At 29.2% G+C, this 22,493-nt stretch overlaps 2 protein-coding genes across 2 annotated transcripts in view; one reads left to right on the top strand and one right to left on the bottom strand.

Moving 5' to 3' along the window:
- Positions 1 to 11,575, bottom strand: part of LOC107454552 (zinc transporter ZIP3) — an 80,135-nt gene extending 68,560 nt beyond the window's left edge. The window contains exon 1 of the mRNA XM_087167470.1: positions 11,442 to 11,575. The gene's annotated coding sequence lies outside the window, so the exon portion shown is untranslated. The remainder of the gene's footprint in view (positions 1 to 11,441) is intronic.
- Positions 11,576 to 19,044: 7,469 nt separating this feature from the next.
- Positions 19,045 to 22,493, top strand: part of LOC107454551 (cholinesterase-like) — a 125,247-nt gene continuing 121,798 nt past the window's right edge. The window contains exon 1 of the transcript XR_015435749.1: positions 19,045 to 19,190. The gene's annotated coding sequence lies outside the window, so the exon portion shown is untranslated. The remainder of the gene's footprint in view (positions 19,191 to 22,493) is intronic.

The following is a 22,493-nucleotide window of genomic DNA, read 5'->3' as shown; positions in this document are numbered from 1 at the left end:
TTTAATGTAGCATTTTATTGGATTTTATTGGATCGGACTTAAATTTAGCATTTTATTGGATTTTATAGCTAAAAAATTTCATAAATTTCGTATACTTCATGATATGTTCAAAAGAACATAACAATAAACTATTGAGCATTTTCCAACTATAACGCAAGTTATTTTGATATTGCTTAATTAAAAACTTAATTTACGTGAAAAACATGCAAATTGAAAATAACAATAGACATGTTTCTAGCACTCAATAACAGGTGCCAATTTTCAAGATGTGCCACATGCGAATGTGCACATCTTGAAAATTGGTGCCAGAACTTGGCGCACATCTTGAAAACTGGTGCAAGATGTGCCAGAAACAAAGGTGAATTGAAATAGAAAAATGGAAACATGCCGTTTGTTTCTTATCATTCACGACTAACAAGTCTTGAAAATGGGCGCCTGTTTCTGAGTGCTTGAAACATGTCGGCAACTACTTCCAATTTGTATATTTTTGATGCAAATGAAGTTCTTAATTTAGTAATATCTTACCGTTTTAGTTTTTTTGGTATTATCTCTGTAAGTTATGAAGATGTCTTTATTTACTTATATAATTGACATTTTTCAATTCATCAAGGAGATAACAGAAAACGAATATAATTTTTTATTCTTTAATAATACTATACTAATATAGGGGATAAGGACTTCTTACGTTTCCGAGCGGGAATGTTTTATATTTTTTACAATCGTCATTGAACAGCAGACCCAATTTCTGGGTTTACGACCACTTATGTTCAACTCCGTAGCCTTCTAATTAATGAACCCAATCCAGAAGACAAGGGAACTACTGGACAAAGTATTGGGAGAAATGTGCTTTATTGGTGGACTTTTTGATGAAACTTACCCGTAATTGCGTTACATGGAAAGGAAAACACGAAAACCCCCCACGGTTAGCCTGACAGCAAGGGTACTCTAACCCACTATCCGTCTACCACTGAGGATATTTTAAGTCAGCACTGTGATCCATTCGAGCCGGATGTGGAATTCTTATCAACCCGCAATTGCTGGGATTTGAACCCTGTTCACCTCATTGGAAGGTGAACGCTCTATCGCCTGAGCCATCACGACTCTCGTGGGGGAGTCTCTTATTTTATGTTTTATTTTATAACCGTCGTTGAAGAGCTGACCCAATTTTTTGGATTTAAGACTACTAATCATCACCTCCGTAGCCTTGTAATTTTGAACCCAATCCAGAAGAAAAGGGAACTCCTGGACTAAGTATTGGGAGAAATTTGTCTTCGTGGAGGGCTTTTTGATGGATCTGACCCGCATTTGCGTTACATGGAGAGGAAGACCACAAGAACCTCTCCCATGGTTAGTCTGACAGCAAGGGGACATTAACCCACGATCCGTCTACCACTGAGGATATTTTAAGTCAGCACTGTGATCGAACACTGTTGGCTGTGCAAGCCGGATGCGGAATTTGTATCGACCAGCCATTGCCGGTATTCGAACCCTTTTCACCTCATTGGAATGTGAACTCCTTATCCCCTGAACCATCGCGGTTGATAGACCGCGAAGAAAGACCGGTTTTACGCACAAATAGAGACTCTTCATCGATATTATTTTCCGGAAATCCCACCGTACAAAAGCATTACGAGTAATCAGTGACTATCATTAAAAAGCAGTTTAATTCAAATTCTAACTTCTTTTTATTTCTGCAAACCAGTATATTGTCTTGTATGTTGCTTAAAGACGTCTATATATCTCTTGTAATTTATTTGTTTGTTTATTGAAGTTTTAAAACCAGAGATCATTCCGATTACACGAAAATACATACTTTCGACAACTGAATGAATGATATTTGCTTATTCAATTATAGTTACTAGTTGGAAGAGTATAACTCTATCATAACTACAGTATAAATGCTTATTTCAGCATTTTTTAAAATATTTTTTTATGTGATGCATGCATTTAACGGAACGAACTGAAAACTAAAACCCTTTGAATTTTATTAGAGCACTATTGCTGCTTTAAAATCAATTATTATAACTAAAAAAATGCGATGCGTAACAATTTAAAAAAAAAATACCACATCTAAATATCATGAAAAATCATATTTATTAAAAAGAGATTACAGTAACCTATCTATATATTTTTTTAAATAAAACTATGTAAAAATAAATCAAGTTTTTCTATAAGAGCAAAGGAAAACCACGAAAATGTTTTTCAGATTGCTTGACGGTAATAGGATTCAATCTGAATACTCATAATAGCAATAATTTTTTTTTTCAATCAATCATGTTTTTAGCATCCTTTTTGATATATAGCCTATCATCACAGGGGAAGTTGTGAAGCACTATTATTATTTTTGTACTTTCGCTTTTTTTTGTACACAACCCAAATATCAAAGTAACTTGTAATTTAACTACATGAGTAAAATCATATTTTGCAAGAATTTTTGATATGAAAATAATTAGTATTTACGTTACATCCAAATGAAAACCGCGAAAACTTTTGCTAAAAAACATGTTAACTGGTCTTTAGAACAGTAGTCAAACGTTTCGTTTACTGGCGCGTCAAACTTTGAATTGTTGGAAGCAAACGAAGGCAGTATGCTTGTCGTTTAGTTGGTAAACGTATGACAAATCAATGCTTATTACACACTGTGAAACATGGAGGTTCAGTCATGGTTAGGCGATATTTTGCCGGCGACAAAGTTGGAGATCTTGTTAGAATAAATTGAATTATGGCTGAAAAATATTATTATAGAATATTGCAGCGTTGTGCTTTTCCATGTACGCAGAGAATCGTTGGTCAATGATTGGTTTTTCAGCAAGATAACGATCCGAAACATCAATAGAAATTGTGTAGAAACTATGTCGAATCAAAAGAAAAGAAAAAAAAGTACTGAAACACATAGATTGCCCCCTAAATCCGAAGATATTAATCCTATGGAGCTATTGTGGGAAAACTCAATAGAAACATTCGAAAAATGCGATGTACCAATCAAAACAAACTTTGGGAATCTTTACTTAGTTGCTGGAACCATATCTCAACTAGAGCATTGCAAAAACTAATAGAGAGAACGCCAAAAATATGCGCTGCTGTGATTAAGGCTAAAGGAGCATATTTCTACGAACATAAAATGAGATAATTCATAAGTTATGCATAAAATTATAGTACTTACGGCGCAAGTGTATCTGAAAATATGAAAATAAAGTTAATTTGCTGTGATTTTCAGTTTAAAAACCTTGTTATTTGTTCAATTTTAAAAATTCAAGAGCGAGTCTTAACTTTTGACCGGTACTATAAATTCTCTTTGCTGTAAATATTCATGTATTGGCACTTAATTTCTTTACTTTAGGAATGAATATAATTTAAAAATGAATAAACTAATACTGATTTATCTACTCCTTGAGATTAGTTAAAATATTTTAAATGGGAACACACACATTTTTTTATGGTTATACACACAACTTTAAATTATTAATATACATTTCATAAAATCAGTTTATTTAATAATCATTTTTACGGAACTCTTATTACATTTAAATTACTTTCTTAATGGTTAAAGTCAATTATCGAAACTAGTGAATCGGACATTTTTACGTTCAATTGAATATTAAATAATTTATCTTTGACTTAAAATTCTTACATTAATGATGCATAATATTTTCGAGACTTTAAAAGTTTAAATTAATTTATTTCCTTAATTGCCCTTCATCTTAATTAAATTCTACATAATTAAGGGTTAAAAAAACACTAAAAACTTTCGCAACTTTTCTTTTGGGATAATCATAAATTATGTTCTCTCTTTTTTCCTTTTACTTTTTTTTATAATTAAAATCAAGTTATAAATAAGTTTTCAACAATGTTAACTGTTTTAAAGTTAGATTAATTAGCCTATGTTTGGAAACATAAGTAAAGAAAAAAGTGAATAAATTTATTTTTGAAAGCTTTTGTTAAAATATTTTAAATTAATTCTATAATAGAGTCTGTATATAGCGACTTCATTAATTCCTCTCTTTTTTTAGTAACTATTTAAACACAATTTCAAGTGCAAAAATGCTTATAGTGCCTTTGATTTAGTTATTTGTAACAGATTAAAACAAAAGAATAATTAAAAAAAAACTTTTTCATAATTGGACAATATTTTTTTACAAATTTGCGTTTACGCGCTTTTAATATTCCTTAATAAGCTTTGAACTCAAATTTAAAAGTTTCTTTTGGCCATACAGTGTTTTCTGAAAGATATTTTGAGATTTAATTTAAAATCAACTAAATTTTTCTTAAATTATCTTTTCTTTATAAATGTGTTTTCATGAATATTAAATATTTTTAGCTGCTAATGATAAGTTACGCTATATAAGTTGAATAAAATAACATAAATTGCAATATATTTTAAAAAGCTTCTACTTTAAACAGAAAATAAATTAATGGAGCAAAGAACTATTTAATCTATGTTTTGGATTGTTCAAGTAATAATGTTATCCTTAACTAAAAATGGAGTTTTGCCATGTTAGGGAAATTATAATACCACCATGATACCATTGAGAAATAATCTTTACCACCATGTTACCATAATCGTAAATATAATTTATCTTGCATTTAACTCATTCGGTGTAGTTCTTTTTAGTCACAATTTCTCTGGATTTAAATTATGTAAACCAACACAATATTTTCCCTCAAATCTCATAATGTTTATTTGTAACAGCGAGTAAAACTGAAACTTAACTTAAAAAACTTAACTATTCCAACCTACTCCAGAAACATCCACAGATTATTTTGAAATGGTGACAATTTCTAAACAATTTTAAATTGCTATTTTGTCAACTTTTATTATCGTTTTGATTATTGTTATCAAATGATACCCAACTATTTGTCAAAATGTTAAACGTAATGAAGAGTTTGTACGAAACAATTTTAATGATATAGTAAAGGTATGACGATTTTTTCATCTTTATATTATAGAAAATGTTTCGAAAAGATAATTTATACCCCGTAAGTCTAGTTTCATATTTTATAAAAGTCTTTCCGATTAACTTTGTTTTGTTTAACAAAAAATCTAAAGTTTTAAAGTTATTTTAACCCTTTTTAAGTTTGTGGGAATTATGCTTCCCATCAATTTCATTAATTTTTAAATTTTGATAGGGAGTTATTGTCCAACCTATGATTTGAACTTCTACCTGTTGATAACTTCAGAAAATACAAAATTGTATGACCGGTGAGCTTTGCTTACATAAATGTGGGTAACAGTAAAGATTAGTGTAGGGTCAAGGTGAGAGGTCAACACAGTTGAGCTATTTTTTTCTGTGAGATCAATTCTTTTGTTGTTATCAATTCTTTCGTTGTTATCAATTTTCATCGAGTTATAAACTCATGATTTATAGATTCGGTTCGTTTTAATAACTGAAATTCAAGCTTAATGCCAATTCCTAACAGCAGGTAAAAATTAAAAAGTCCTACTCATTTCATGAAAATGCTCTTAAGGATCATATTAATTTTATTAAATAAGCTAAAGGAATTTCTTTAATGTAATCAATTTCATTCTCATAAATATGAAGGCATAATATTATTGAAAAAAAAGTTTTTATAGGGTTAAATTTACGTAATTGTAACTCGACTAATTATACGAAACAAGAATCAAACCACGTTAATATAATATTTCGGAATTCTTTGCACGAAAATAAAATGGCGAAAAAAATTTATTCCTAATACTAATAAACGTCTTTAAATACAAGAACTTTGCTTAAATTTTTTGGTGTGTAGATAATTTGTAAGCAATCGAGAACGAAATGCAGCCTAATTCAATTTCATGTGCTATTAGATTACTTTGCTAAAATGTTTCATTTAAAACTTTGCAAACAAATCTATCAACTGCAAAAAGCATAATCGAGGTCGACATGCTACAATTAAATAAAATATACGTGACTTGGAAATAAATAGAATCTGCTGAAACGGCATTTCAAATTCAGTGAGCCTCGGAGGAAATAATAATTAGACTCAGCACTTTTTCAGTTCATGGATTTCATGAATATGTGATAAAAATAATCCCTAATATTTATACAGTCTGAAAATATTCCTGCATTTTAAATAAATATAAATATGAATTTCAAGTGAAGTGAGCTAATTTTTGAAAAATTGGATACATTACATTTTATAATAATTTTTAGGCTAAATTTTCTGGAAATTTCAAAATTAATGCAGAAGATTAATGTTTTTAATACAATTTGCAAACACCTTAATCTTATAGCAAAGTATATAGTATATAAACTTGAAGAAAATCTTTTTTAATTGATTTTTAAAACGAAAATAGAAGCATATTTCCTGACACTTGTGTTTATATCATTATTCAAATACGGTCACCCAGTCGCCACTAGCGACTAATAAATTTTGAGTATCGAGTATATTTTTGCTGCTTTTTAATTAAGATCAGATATTTTTTTATAGTTTAATATTTATGTAAATAAATTGGTTTGGGAATTAAGTTCGAGTGATATATTTATTTGCGTCCTCGCTCGTGTTTTCAACAATAATCAAAAAAGTCTTCCATGATTTTACAATAATATCGTGTTGAAAATATAGGAATTAAAATAATCTAGAAATACATAAAAATAACGGGAAATTGAGAACGAAAAACGCATGTGCGCGATTTGTGATTCATGAGTTGTGATAGTTAAAAATATCAGGATTTTTAAAATTATTTAAAAATAAATTAAAAATTCATGGGTATAATTGTTAAAAAAGTACTTAGAAAACACGTATTCACGATAGAATTGATCCAAATAGCCCGCGGACAACGAAAGTTCTTATACAAATGCACGATTCGAAATTTACCTGCGTAATAGTGTCTGATTAGTAGTAGGATTTCGAAAAACCGTACCGTATAAAAATGTGTGACCTTAATTTTTGTAAAACCTCATAAATTTATGATGAAATCAGTGCTTAATACAGCTTGTTCAAAAATAGTCGCTTTAAAGCATAATTCGAAATTTCCGAGACCTCTTAATATAGTATTAAATTAATATAGTATTAAATATGAAAAAACTTTAATTTAATTACATTTTAAATTAAATTCAGTAAATTGATTTAATTTTATTAAATTTTATTTTATTTTAGAAAAAAAATAATTATCATTTCTTTTTATTTACAGCAATTGAGTAATTTTTATGAGCAGTTTGGGATTTTGGAAGTCTTCTTCGAAAGTCTTTGGGCCAAGCGGACTTGAAGAATTTGCTCTAAAATTTATAAATTTCCAAAAATATATATATATATATATATATATATATATATATATATATATATATAAAATAAAAAAACCGCTATGATAAACTTAATTACGAGTAATTGCAAATTCTCATATAATATAAATATTTAATCGTAAAAACATAATATTTTGAAATTTCTTTCAAAAAATTTTATGTTTTATTAATTTTATGTCAATGTTGTAAGACTTTCATTCACTTGTGATAAACATTCCAAATCTAAGTATTTGATATTTGTGCATAGTAATATTTAAAAAAATTTCAAATTTAGCAGAAAAAAAATATTACAAACATTCCAAATCTAAGTATTTGATTTTTGTGCATAGTAATATTTAAAAAAATTTCAAATTTAGCAGAAAATAAATATTACAACGGGAAAGGTGCTAATATTTTTACTAGTTTCCAGAACGTTTTGCTGGAAACTAACATTATTTTCCAAATTCTTAGAACCCTGATTCCGAGACAAAATTGTTTTGTAACATAAATATAAAGATGACATTCTATTCTAAAATGCAATTTTTTATTGAAGTACTTAGTGATTCATGGAATTTTTTTAGATCCTTGCATTTATAGCATAATAACACATGTGTCAAATTTAACACCTTTAAAGACTTAAAAAAAAACTTTTAATAACTTCTGTTTCAACGCTTTTGATAAGTATATCATAAAGTCATTAATGATTATGAAGGGCTCATTTTTTTAACAGAAAAAAGAGGTAATCCCATTAATTTTATAACTTTCTTTTTAATTGTTATGAAGATTAAAAAAAGTTTCAATAAAAAAAGGGAAAATTTACGGTTTTTTATTCATACATGTGTGAAGTTTCTAAAATAGATATTCACGACATGACAAGTTTCTATTAAAAGCCATAGTTTCAGAATTTCTTAAAATTGTTGCAAATACAACGCTTTGTTGTATTCTTTTTTCTGTGTAGTTTATTTAGATCTTGCATGCAATTAATTAAAAATTACAATATTAGACTTAAGTGCACAAAAATTTAATATTATATCAGAGAAGCTTTTCATATTTATAAAAATTGGAATTTTAATTTTAAAATGTATAGTTTTAAGCATTTCTTGACGATACACAAATAAAAATAAATAAATAAATTTATGCATCTTTAGTAAAAACATATTTTCATTCGTTATTGCTTATAACATTATTCTTAGAAGAATTTGAAATGAGAGCAAAATAATTTCACAAGACAATTATTTTAAACTTTGTCATAAAAGTTTTTCAGTTTTTTGATGTTATTATTATAATATAAAGTTATTATTATAATATAGATTGAATCGTTTCATAATATATGCATTTATTTCAAGAATGTCAAACATTCCATAGCGTAAAACTTAAAAAACAGTGAAAGTTTCAATTTTTCATTATCTTAAAATTTTGTTTAAGAAAAGACTTTACTGCAGTATCTCTGAGCTTTTAATTCATGCAAAATTCAGTTTTTTTTTAAAAAAATAATAAAAAATCTAAACTGTCATGTATAATGAAAATGACTGCCTTGTAGTAACGTCGTTGTATCATTATTTTTAAATATGACAACTAAGTGAGGGTAAAAATGTGGTAATTATATAGAATGGAAACTTATTTGCAAAAGTTGAAGCATGTTAAAAATATTTGGTATTTTTTGTAACGATGCCTGTCAATTTATATAATATCTGTTTCGAGGAAGTTTTTCGTTTTAAAGCGGCAGTTTATTATGCGATGTTTTAAAAATCTTTAAAAATAGTGTCAACAAATGATGGTTTGAGATATAATTGGCATGAAAAAATAAATGTATTTAATTTGAAAGTAGGAGGTGATAGATTTTTGTTGTTTACACAAGTTAAATAATCTATCAACTCAAAATTTATATTATAAATTTTTTTTAACAATGGCAATTTTAACATACAAATATTTTTCGTGAATTTACTTTTTTGTTTAAGATTTTAATAAAATTTAATTTTTAACTCTGTACTTTAACTTTACAAAACAAAATGAAATGGAATAGTAAGTAGTGATAATAAATGAAGTAAGTGATAAAGTAAGTGTCCTAAATTAGAAACTATTTAAAACTTTGATTTCCTAATATTTGTTTTGTTCAGAATAATATTTCGCTTTATTTTTGTTCATATTTTCTACACTGTATTTTCAAACACTGAATTTTTATCTGCTTTTTTAATCCAATTTATCACTTAATGGATTGTGATGTTTATCGTCTTAGCGTTAAGGCTTCTTAAAACAGTAATACAGTCACGGAATCGCCTACACTATTACCTAGAAGGAGATAGTTTTAAAAAATTAATTTGCTAAACGTTTCAATATTTCAATTACACATCTAATTTAAAGAAAATCAGCTGAATTCTTAAAATTATAGCCAAAATCTATATTATACGGTAGCATATAAGTTTATTTTATTTTGCAATTTAATATTAGTTAACGGTCATCAGAAGCTCTCTGGTGAGTAACTGATGGGCTACCAGAAAATTTAATGAGGTGATCGAGGTTCGAATTTCAACGTTAGCTGGTTGGTACGAATTTTGCTCCCGGTTCGCACCGACCCCAGAGCTGACGTAAAATGTCCTCAGTGATATGGACTAGAATCATGGTCATGGATTACAATTATAATCATGGATTAGGTCTTCAACCTGGCTAAATATGGGATGTTTTCGTGGTTTTACTCTTCTTGTAATGCAAAGGCGGAACAGTTTGACAGAAGTGAGAAGGAGATGATTGCATTTTTCTCAACTTTTGACTCGTTTTCACCATGCATAATCTCACTGGAGAACAGTACTTGATTTGAACATGAACATCTACATGGAAGTACTAAATCTATTTCATTTTTCTCTTTCCAAAATTGTTAATTAGTAAGAGTTCTAGATCTCGTGGCGCCATCTAGTTCGTTTTCTAGCAAAAAAATGGTATTCTGTTTTTAAAACCGCACATACATTTTTACATGCAACCGATGCGTTGCTTCCTTTTTGGAATTCATATAAAATGCAGTGTCGTAAATGCACTTCATCAACTGACATGTTTTTCACTTTAAATATCACAAATAAATGATGAATGGTAAAAAGGGACGCATTTTATATTATACAGCAGCTAAAAAAACAAAAAAAATTCGATTAACTCACTAGGCAGATGTTTTTTTTATTTACAAGAAAAATCACCTGCCTATTTAAAATACGACAGAACTTTCCCTCGAATCCAATATATAAAACATCTTGCACAAAAATATAGATGTTATTTACGTATTTCTTAATTTTAATATCTCTTCTTCTTTGGGTTTTTCCGAAGTAAGGCACTTCTGCTTTAGTAGCATTTGGAGACAATAATTTTAATTTAATTAGATTCACTTAGAAATTCCTTTCAAAATAATTTATAGAAAAAAATAATCTATTGCTTTTTGAATTTGAAACGAAGAGGTCTAAGTTAAATACCAATATTATCACAAGATTGGATACTTTATTACTATAATTTAATTTTTTTATCTACCTTTATAAGGGAAGGACATCCGTTTATCGAAAAAAAGGATATGTAGCTTTGCGGAGGACATTTAAGATTATTTCTCGCTTCATGCACTTGAGAGAAAATGTCAGAAACTTCTGCTTACAGAGAAGAGTTGAAAAGAAAATATATTGATAAACTAGTCCAGAGGCTCTCAAACTTTTCTAGTCACGAAGCATCTTTGAAGTTGAAAATTCAATGCAGAGCATTAAATTTTATATAGCAGCTAAGTGTTGTATTTAGAATCGGGTACGACAAAAATAGCATTGACTATGTAAAGTTATTTCGATATTTAAGCTTGCATGGCATAACAGTTTATCTATCTTGAATTTTAATTTTTGGATTAATTTCCCTTTTCAGTCAACAAAAACATACAATGAAGAAATATTCAAATATTGCAGATTCGCGAAATTTGACGTTTATTAATTTTAGCAACATTACATTTACGAATTTTTACTTGATTGAAATACAAATTTAATTAGAGGGATGAGGTTGTTTTGTTTGATCTACAGAATAGAATTACATTTGGCTAGCGTCAGGATAGTGTTGCTTTTAGGTATTAAAAACGCTGCCTTTTTTTTAAAGTTAATGCATCACCTAAATATTGGTAAATATTAGATCCTCAATTATTTTACCTGCACACCCATGATTGTCATATATTATTCAATTTTAAACTTCATCTTTCTTAAAAAAATTAAGTCTTACCTTTCGGAAAAGCATAGGGAATTGTTTGAGGAACACAGTTTTAGAACTTCAAATCTAGACAGTATTTTACCCCTTCATCTTTAAGCGTTTAAAAGATAACAAACCATCAAGAAACTCACAAACTCCAATTAACAGGTTATTCGTTAAAATCATTTCAAAGTTGTTATTAAAAGAACAATTAAAACTTAAACGTTCGATTGTAAACATCTCATACTGCAGGCGGGCGTCACCGGGTAGCTATTCCGGTTCGTTCTCCTACCTTCGGTCTTCGATCCAATACTCGATCCTTCTACCTCAGCTTTTCATGTTATCTCAGCTGTCGCAACCAACAGTCTCTACTGACTATGATTTCGATTTTTATAAATAACGATGGAATTTTATGAATAACTTTTGTTGCATTATTTGGAAGGTGCATTAATTTCAATGAAAGAACACATTCATTACTAATAATAATGATGTGAAATGATAAAAAATACACTTTTTGCTCACGAATAAAGGCTTTTAATATTAATGTATTTGAATTCAGAGTGTATATTGATTTACAAAACAATAAAATCTTAGGTCATAAATAGAATATAACCTTTCTCGCTTTTGTAACAAATGATCTGGCTAATGAAAGTTAGATTTCATTAGAATCAAGCTATATGTGAATTCCTGTTATAATATAATTTCAGAGAAACCTAGTTCGATTGATTTGTTCATTTACATCGCACTAGAGCAGCACAATGGGCTATTGGCGACGGTCTGGAAAACATCCCTGAGGATGATCCGAAGACATGCCAACACAATTTTGATCCTCCGTAGAGGAGACGGCACCCCCGCTTTGGTAGCCCGACGACCTGCACGCGAAGTCGAGCATTTTACGGAAGAACAGTTTAACGAGGACCAATACCGCACACCCTCGGTCCCTACGCAGACTGATCCGAGTGGTCACCCACCCGCACACTGACCGCAGCCAGTGATGCTTGACTTCGGTGATCTGATGGGAACCGTGTCTTAACGATCAGTCCACTGCAGGACAAACCTAGTTTGATTTGCATGAAATTCCACTAAAGTAAATAATGAAGTAATTTTCATGCATTAAATACAGTTAAAGAGGATACAATAATTTAATTATGGTTGGAGCTATTAATATTTTACAAATATCAGGTTAAAATGGCTTTCAAGCAATTACTTTAAAGTAAAACTTGGCATGTTTCATTTTCTTAAGCCGGGAAGATTTCGTGTTTTACAATTTATATAATTCGATTTTTTAATTAACGACTGAAAAGAGAGTTCCTTATATGGTGAAATTTATTAAAAGTTGCAGTTTCATTAAAAAATTCCCTAAGGAAAGAAAATTATTTCCTAAATAATGAATTAAATGTTTTCTACATTTTTGAGCATTTCTTTTTAAATCTAAAAACATTTAAAATACTTAAAATTTACCTAAGCAAATGAGTTTTAACATCCTGTCTAACCTTTAAGCTCAAAGCGTCTTAGTTTTTATCAATAAAATCTTCAGAAATATTAATTATTATTTGATTAAGAAAATGTAGCATTTTGTCAAAATTAATTATCGTTATAAAGCGTTCCTTAACTATAATAAGAGATAAAAAAGTTTACAAATTTGCTAAATTTAAAATTATTAGTATTATTTCAATTTAATTTCCAGACTGAAAAATAAATAATGGTATAAACTCCCAGAATATATTAAAATTTACCTTGTTTTTGGGTCTATTAGAACATCAAGAACCTCCGAGTTCTTTTGAATGATTTTTTAAAATATTGGCAAAAAATATTGCTTTGTGATCTGTGTTAAAATTTGGTAATGTTATCATGATACCTTAATATAGGCACAAAATAATATAAGTGCAAAAACTATTTACTATATATATATATATGTTATATAAGTTGTTATATGTTGTTGATATATATATGATTAAAGTTTTAGCACGGGAGTATAATAAATAAAAAAAAAGTTTTTTATCTGGAATATGCTAACCGAAAAAAAGAATTGTTAATTATTTCGTTAATTGTTAATTAATTCGAAATAAAAGAATTGTTAATTAATTCGAAATAATTATTAAAATGTTAATTATTTCGAAAATATTTACTGTGAAAAATAAAGCATTTTGAATTGTTAATTTGTTCCACAAATAAATAATTAAAATCATGAATTAAAGTTTATACTGGAAAATGGTTAAAACAGAATTCGCCATGTAAAACTTTTTCGGGTAGGCGTCCATACATTATAATTTGATATTAGTTATTACTATTTAACATTATTGCTGTCTAAAATTGACACCAATTTTGGGCAAGTAAGCCAATTGACACCAAGTAAGGGTTTTAAAGCGCAGCTTTCGTATTTTTATAAAAGCTGGCTCTTATCTGAGAGAAAATTGTCAGTAAGGTTTACAATTTATAAATGCATAAAATGCCCCTTTTATGCAAGTGCATATGTGATAAGCTTTCATAAAACCGAAGTAGCATGAAACAAAATATGTGACAAACATTATTATCCAAACATTAAAAATTAAGAATTCTCACGAAAAATTCTAATTTTCAATTCTAATTTTTCCTTTTCGTTTTAAAGTTTCAAACCAACATCTGGCAAATTGCCCAAAGAATCACCTGCTAAGTTTTATTTTTGAAATCGTCAAGTTCTTTGTCTACGATTCTTTAGGTTGCCACACTATCATATTTATCTTTAAATGTAATTTGGCGCTTTTTGTGCTAATTCACATGCTAACTTTAATTTTATGTTTAAGTTTGCACAACGGTCCCTTCTTTTTTCTTTCTTTCTTTAACTTAACTTTTATTATACCTAAATTTAAGATTTAATATCAATAAAATATGTAACTTTCATAAAACAAAATTAACGTTTCTATTCTGTTATAAGACTATTAGTAGAATATTCTTCGACAATGCTTTGTATTTTTCTGTCGTGCTCATAATTCTTGACCTCAAGAACTCTATAAATAAATTATTTTTCACTTACTTTTTTTTTTAAATCCAAATTTAACTTTCATTTCAAATTCGAAATTTTTCCATTGGTAATTTTTACTCCTAATTTTTTTTTTAATGCATATACAAAAAAATTGAAAATAAGATAATTTTTTTGAAATATTGTTCATACAGTATTTCTCTGTTGTCAGCTATCATAGGCAAATCAGAAACCAGTGCCCCTTTACGTGCTTAATATTAGTTTATTACTTATTACGTAAAGTAATACTTCTTACCTTACTTATTACGTAAAGTTTTAATAACACCCAGTATATTTATTATGTGATTTTTGTTTTTAATATAAAAATAATCATATCGTTTTCTTGTTTATAAGATCGACAAATTTAGTCATGAAAAATCGTTTAAATTTAAATAAATAGTAATTTTACGTCTATTTGCTCTAGGAGAATTCATAATAAATTTGGTTGTTTTTATCCAAACCATAAAAAGTTAGCTGGAATAAGGTACTTCTATAATAATAATAATGAATAAGATTCTATGTAAAATCTTAATTATCAGGTGATACTATACAGCTTTATTGTTTTTATGTGACTGAAACCGGTTTGCACTCGTTTGCGTTCGTGTATCTAATGGTTAACATTGTATTGCAATACGTTAATAATAAATAGGCAATTTATGAAAAATCTCCTGAATAAAGACCTATTACATGTATGTTTAAATTTAAAAGTATTGCATATAAACTCGTGCAAAACATGTCATTATTAAAAAACTATAGTGTTTCTAATAATTTGGTCTAATTATTACAATATACTAATATAATACCTAATATATTAAATATTCTATATTTATATAATATATCATGGAATTTATTAGATCGTCGAATATATATTATATATCGTCTAATTCAACCAATTGATGCACTAGCGTAAACAAGTGCAAACCGGTTTCAGTCGCGTAAAAACAATAAAACTGTATAGTATTACCTGATAATTAAGATTTTACATAGAATCTTATAGTGCGTCTAATAATTTGGCCAGAGACTGTATATTAAATACTTCTCTTACTTGTTCTATTAAATACTCAGGAAAAATTATCTTTTCTACAAATGTAAGTTTTCGGCCGGGATAGCCTGGTCGGTAGGGCGCTGGGCCCATATCCAAGAGGTCGTGAGTTCGATCCTCGCCGGCCGAAGACTCCCCGTGTAGTAAATGGTGACTGATGCACGTTAAATCTGTCGAGTCTCAAAGTCCTCCATGTTCCCACAACAAATCAATACCTCTGGGGGTACTGATCCAGGTGTTTCCTTGTCTTCTGGATTGGTTCAAAATTACAAGGCTACGGAGTTGAACGTAAGTAGTCGTAAACCCATGAAATTGGGTCGGCTGTTCAACGACGGTTATAAAATAAAATAAAATAAAATGTAAGTTTTCATGTATACGTATCTTAAGTCAATTCTTGTCAATTTAATTTAAAATAGAAAAATATTTCTGGTTATTAGGAGAAAACACTTTTTAGAATAATGCACGCGACCATCGAAGTCTAATTCCGCGTTTTTAGCAAGTGACGTTCTAGATTAAGTAAAGGAACAAACTCCCATTCGTGGAGAACTCAATCTCCTTTGCGTTACACAATGACGAAAATCACGAAAATCTGTCATGGTTTAGCTAACTCAAAGAGACTCAAATTGGTTATCTGTCTACCACTGAGACAGTTTAACTTAATCACAGTGATCAGGGCCAGTAGCCCAAGTCAAAGTTCTTGATGGTTCCATCAAAAAAAATTGATGGTTTATGTTGGTTTCAGTGCGATCCATGATGGGTCAACATCATTTGATGGTCACCATCATACAAAATTTTCATTACGTGTTCATAGTTTTTGATATGTCAACAAGCTTCCAATTCCATGATGGAAAATGCTACTTTAATACTATGATGGTTAACCATCAAGAGAAGTTTGATTCTCATGGTCCAACAATCCATGATGATCTTTGATGGTTTAATGGGAATTCTCGTTGGTTCTCAGGAATATACCATCTGAACATTTTTTTAAATGTTGAACCATCATAAATCTGTTCGAATTTTTCATTGGGATGGTGTTAGTTCATAATCGTTCAAAGATTTAATTTCTTAGATACTACGATGGAAATTCGTGATGGTTCAACGTAAACAAACCACAACGCCAGTTGCTATTCTTATATTGGACCATCATAAGTTGGTCTAAATTTCTACATTGAGGTGATAGTTAATTATGTTGGTTACCTCTAAAAAATATAATGGTTCATAATGAGATGCGGTGGCTCAGTAGAGCGTTCGCCATGCAATGAGGTGAACCGGGTTCGCATCCCCGCAATGGCTGGTCGATACGAATTCTGCATCCAGCTTGCGCCGACCACAGTACTGACGTGAAATATCCTCAGTGGTAGACGGATCATGGGTAAGATTCCCTTTGCCTTCAGGCTAACCGTGGAAGGTTCTCGTGATCTTCTTCATGTAACGCAAATGCTGGTTAGTTCCATAAAAAAGTCCCCCATGAAGGCAAATTTTTTCCCAATACTTGATCCAGGAGTTTCCTTGTTTTCTGGATTGGATTCAAAATGGCAAGACTACGTAGTTGAACATTAGTATTTTAACTTTAGCCTTAGCATTTTAATTTTATTTTATAACAGTCGTTGAACAGTCGACCCAATTTTGGGTTTACGACTACAAATGTTCAACTCCGTAGCCTTGTACTTTTGAACCCAATCCAGAAGACAAGGAAACTTCTGAATCAGTACCCCCAGATGTATGATTTGTTACGGGAACATGGAAGACTTTGATACTCGACAGATTTAACGTGCATCAGTCACTATTACACTACTGTATTCGGTCTGCGCGGATCGAACCCGCGACCTCTTGGACCAACCAGGCTCTCCCGGCCCTAACTCTTTAGTATTGTAATTTTGAATCCAACGTAGAAGGCAAGAGAACTCTTGGATCAAGCATTTGGATAAATCAGTCTTCATGGCATAATTTTAGCAGCATTTGCGTTATATGAAGAGGAATAAGACGGAAATCATCCATTGCTAATCCGACAACAAGGGGCTTCTTACTCATGAGCAGGGAGTAGTCTGTTAGCCATCACTGGGATTCGAACCTGGGTCAATTCATTATCATCAACTAATAGGTGAGCGCTGTATCCCCTGATTTACGCATAGCACCGGACAACCTAATCATGACAAACAATCATCCGTGCAACCTTACAACCCTTTTTCATGCCAACCATAGTTTGCCATCATTTGATTTCACTGATTTAAGTATTCGTGATAACATTTGTATTTAGCACAGTATTACTGCATCTGTCACTTTTAGAAATTTAACTCTAAATTTAACAAACCAGATTTTTTTTTTGTTTTCTGATATGAGTAAAAAATTATTTATCATATTAATAAGTTGTTCATAATGTTTAATAAGCTAATCATGTTTAATAAGCTGTCCATCACCGGGTGATTATACAAGGATGTTTTATAAGGGCGAACCTTAGCATATTATTTTGGAAAACTTGACGAAAACAAAGTAAAAAATTTGCACCTTTTAAAACGCAAAATAATAAAGCGAAACATATACCCGCTGCACTGTCGAAATCTAAAGAATCACCAGTGATGAAAGTGAGACGTGTAGACTTGTTTGACTACCTGATGATGATTTCCTGTATCTAATAATCACAATACAACTTTTTTTCTGTTACCTCCGACAATCAAACAGCATAGACACGTTATAGCGTTCTTGTTTTTCCTGGCATAAATATTATTTCTCAAACCTCTAACTTATTACTAAATTTCAGAAAACTTTCCTTAAATATATATTAAACTTGATCGGAACAACCTAGCATTAACCTATTGTCTGCCCTTAACTATTTTATTCGTTCTAAACAGTTGTCTGCTGTGCCCTATACAGTGAAATAGAGAGATTTTGCAAAACGATTGCCTTACACTAACCGTAACATTAACGTTTTTCCCCTACCCGTGCCAATTTGTATGTAAATTTCCACGTACCCACTGTGAAACGCAAAATAACATTATACAAAATCTCGCCATTAATGAGGACTATATTGAAAAAGCGCCATTTTTTGTTTGAAATATGATACATTTAATATTTATTTTTAACATTTCTTTGAAAAGTCAAAGTTAAATTCCTGTGAAAATATGTTTTATGCAATACGAAGAAATAAATCAAGGAAGCTAATTATAATACACTGAGATATTTTCCCTCGTTTTAACTTGCGTTAATAATAGCATTATCTAATAATATTTTTTTTTAAACTTTTCGTCGTTGAGCAGTAATAAATAGTAAATGTAATTTCAAGAAATTAAGAAAGTTATCACAAAAATTTGTCTTTATTATAACTAAGTAAAAAAAATTATTTGACTTTCTTAATTGTCTATTTCACACTTAAGTTTTACATTTCATTAAAATATGAACACTCAAAATTGAAATGAGAATTAAAAAAAAAATGCTTTGCTGCGTCTAAAAAAAATATTTTCTTTAAAAAGTAGCCAACTATATCGCCAGGATGAGAATCCAGCAACCATTTAAAAAATTTGCATCTATTTTAAGTAGATGTAGTTAACAAAATTTGATTTAGATTTTTAATTGGTCGATCCAGTACATGTGACCTCGAATATTGGCATTGTAACTGTCGAATTAAGTAAAATCTCAGTTTCCAATTTCGAAGTTTGCATTTGTTACATCTAATAGTTTGATAGAAGGTGCTTCACCATTTCTTCTTGGATTTTAGAATTCTTTTTTTCTGGCTGGCACAATGTTGGTAACAATAATTTTTTTTGCTATTTCTGTATTCATTTCAATTGTTTTTTAAAGTATTTCAATAAATGCATTTAAAAGTTTATTTTAGTTGAGGCTTTCGAACTTTAAACTTAATTCGTTTAAAATGAATATTTAATTTAAAATAAACTTTGATTATATATTTCCTACATGGAAATAAAATTTCAGGAATTTTCTATATTTATTAATTGCATTTCTGCAAAAAATGATTTTTATATTTAGGTATTGTGGTTTGAAGTTAAAAAATATTATAGTTGAAACAATCGTTTTCTTCTTTTTTTTAAAATATCGTTTGGTAGTAATTTCAAAAGTTTTATGCATTTAAATAAATATAAGCTATGCATGAATCGTACTAATGCTATTTGTAAGCATGTTTTCTTAATGTGATAATGGTTTCTTCTGAACTCGATCTATTTATGAATAGATATAAAATATGTACCAAAAAATATTGCTTTTGAATTTTTATCTTTTTATTTTATTTTAAGGGACATACTTTTTAAAGCGGTATTTTGCATTTAAATTTTGTATACTTTGTGTTTCCTTTTCTTTTTTTTTAATTATTTCGATGCACGTATATATCACAATTTGGTGGAATTTGGATCATTTTTATATCATAAACCCAAGGTTCGTGATTTTTTTGATTTTAAATTGCATTTTTCAGATTTAAATCGGATATTTTTTTTTATTCAAATGCACTGCAAGAACTTTGATTAATGACTAAAAAAACTTTATAAATGTTTAATCAAAATTAAATTATTATTAAAACTATATTATAAGAATATTTTAGAAGCTCTAACTGCCTAAAACAATTTTTCATTATAATACATAGCTTTGAATGCATAGCAACCATTTTGAAACAAATGCAGGATTTAAATTTAAAGTCTAAAAAGGACGGTTGTAACAACTGAAAATAAATAATCTTGTGTTTATAAACCATTACTTAACTCTTTAAGAACCACCCATAGTTTCCTATATCATTTATATTATGTTGCACGTGCATTATTTTATTTGTCACCTTTCACAGTATAAATTAAAATTTTTAACCCCTTAAAGTTTAACCCTTTAGGTACTCATTATTATCTTTACTCCTAAAATACCACTACTATTTTGATCAATAAAAAATATATCACAACTATGATAATATGTATAATTAAGTATGTTTTAGTTGAATTTATAAACTGTTACAATTGAACCCGTAAGTGGGGACAATTGTAACAAGAGCACGACTGTCAAAAATTGTTAATAACTAATATAATAACTTTTAAAATAAGGTATTTTTTTTCTAGTAGAGGATAGTCTACTTTACTCGTCTGTCAATTAATACTAATAATATATTGGATTTATTGTCAGTTAAAAATAGTTACGTAAAAAATGTTACAATTTACCTCACTCTCCCCTACTGTTCTCCAATGAAGTTATATATGGTGAAAACGAGTCAAAAATTGAGGAAAATGCAATCATTTTCCATTAACCATCTCCTTCTCACATCCGTCAAACTGATCCGCATTTGCATTACAAGAAGTGAAAAACCACGAAAACATCCCAAGGTTAGCCTGATGACAAGGGGATTCTAATCCATGATCATAATTGTGATCCATAACCATGATCCTAACCCATATCACTGAGGATATTTTGTGTCAGCACGGTGGTCGGTGCGACCGAACAACTGACGCTGAGATTCGAATCTAGGTCACCTCATTAAATTTTATGTTAGATAATCAGTTACTCACCAGAGAGTTTCTGATGACCGTCAACTGATATTAAATTGCAAAATAAAATAACCACTTTGTACGCTATCGTATAATATAAGTTTTGGCTGTAATTTTAAAAAATTCTGCAATTTTTTTTAAAATTTGATGTGTAAACTAACATTGAAAAATTGAAGCTTTTGGCAAATTTAATGTTTAAAAACTATCTCTTTGTAGGTAATAGTGTAAGCAATTCCATGACTGTATTACTGTTTCAAGAAGCTTTAACGCTATGATGATAAACATCGCAATCTATATAGTGATAAATTGGATTGAAAGCGTAAATAAAAATTCAGTGCTTGAGAATATAGTGTAGAGAATATGAACAAAAATAAAGCGAAATATAATCGTGAACAAAACAAATATTATGAAATCAAAGTTTTAAATTGTTTCTAATTTAGGACACTTACTTTATCACTTACTTTATTTATTATCACTACTTACTATTCCATTTCATTTTGTCTTGCATATTTAAAGTGCAGAGTTAAAAATTAAATTAGATTACAATCTTAAACAGAAAAGTAAATTCATGAAAAATATCTGTATGGTAAAATTGCCATTGTCCCAAAAAAAAAATTTTGTAATTTAAATTTTGAGTTGATAGACTATTTAACTTGTGTATACAACAAAAATCTATCACCTCCTACTTTAAAATTAAATACATTTATTTTTTCATACCAATTATATCTCAAACCAGCATTTGTTGACACTATTTTTAAAGATTTTCGAAAAATCGCATAATAAACTGCCGCTTTAAAACGAAAAATTTCCTTGAAACAGGTATTATATAAATTCACAGGCATCGTTATAAAAAATACCAAATATTTTTAACATACTTCAACTTTTGCAAATAAGTTTCCATTCTCTCTAATTACCATATTTTTACCCTCACTTAGTTGTCATATTTAAAAATAATGATACAACGACGTTACTACAAGGCAGTCATTTTCATTATACATGACAGTTTCGATTTTTTATTTTAAAAAAAAACTGAATTTCGCATGAATTAAAAGCTCAGAGATACTCCAGTAAAGACTTTTCTTAAATAAAATTTTAAGATATTGAAAAATTGAAATTTTTACTGTTTTTTAATTTTTACACTATGGAATGTTTGACGGTCTTTAAATAAATGCATATATTATGAAAAGATTCAATCGATATTATGATAATAACTGTACATTGTAATATTATAATCAGGGGTCTGTTTAGAAGAAATTTGGGTCCGTTAACGGACCCTTCACAAAATATCTTTTCATAAAAACGGACCCTTCACAAAATATTTTAACTTAAAAACGGACGCTTCACAAAATATTTTAACTTAAAAACGGACCCTTCACAAAATGATTTTTTTTTTAATCGGACCCTTCACAAATTTGTTTACCTTCATTATTATTTTGTTAATCGAATAAACCCTTTCCAGGGCAGAAAACAAGAAAGATGGATGTAAACGAATTAAGTTTTGTCTTCGGCAGACGATTCTTCCATTATTCGTCCGAAATTAATATTCTGCGTTCAGCAGTATAGGCTAAATACCAAAT

The sequence above is a fragment of the Parasteatoda tepidariorum genome, chromosome 7 (assembly GCF_982258835.1).
Source record: "Parasteatoda tepidariorum strain Cologne lab strain chromosome 7, Ptep-v5.0, whole genome shotgun sequence".
NCBI lineage: Eukaryota > Metazoa > Arthropoda > Arachnida > Araneae > Theridiidae > Parasteatoda > Parasteatoda tepidariorum.
This window is presented reverse-complemented; position numbering and strand designations above follow the sequence as displayed.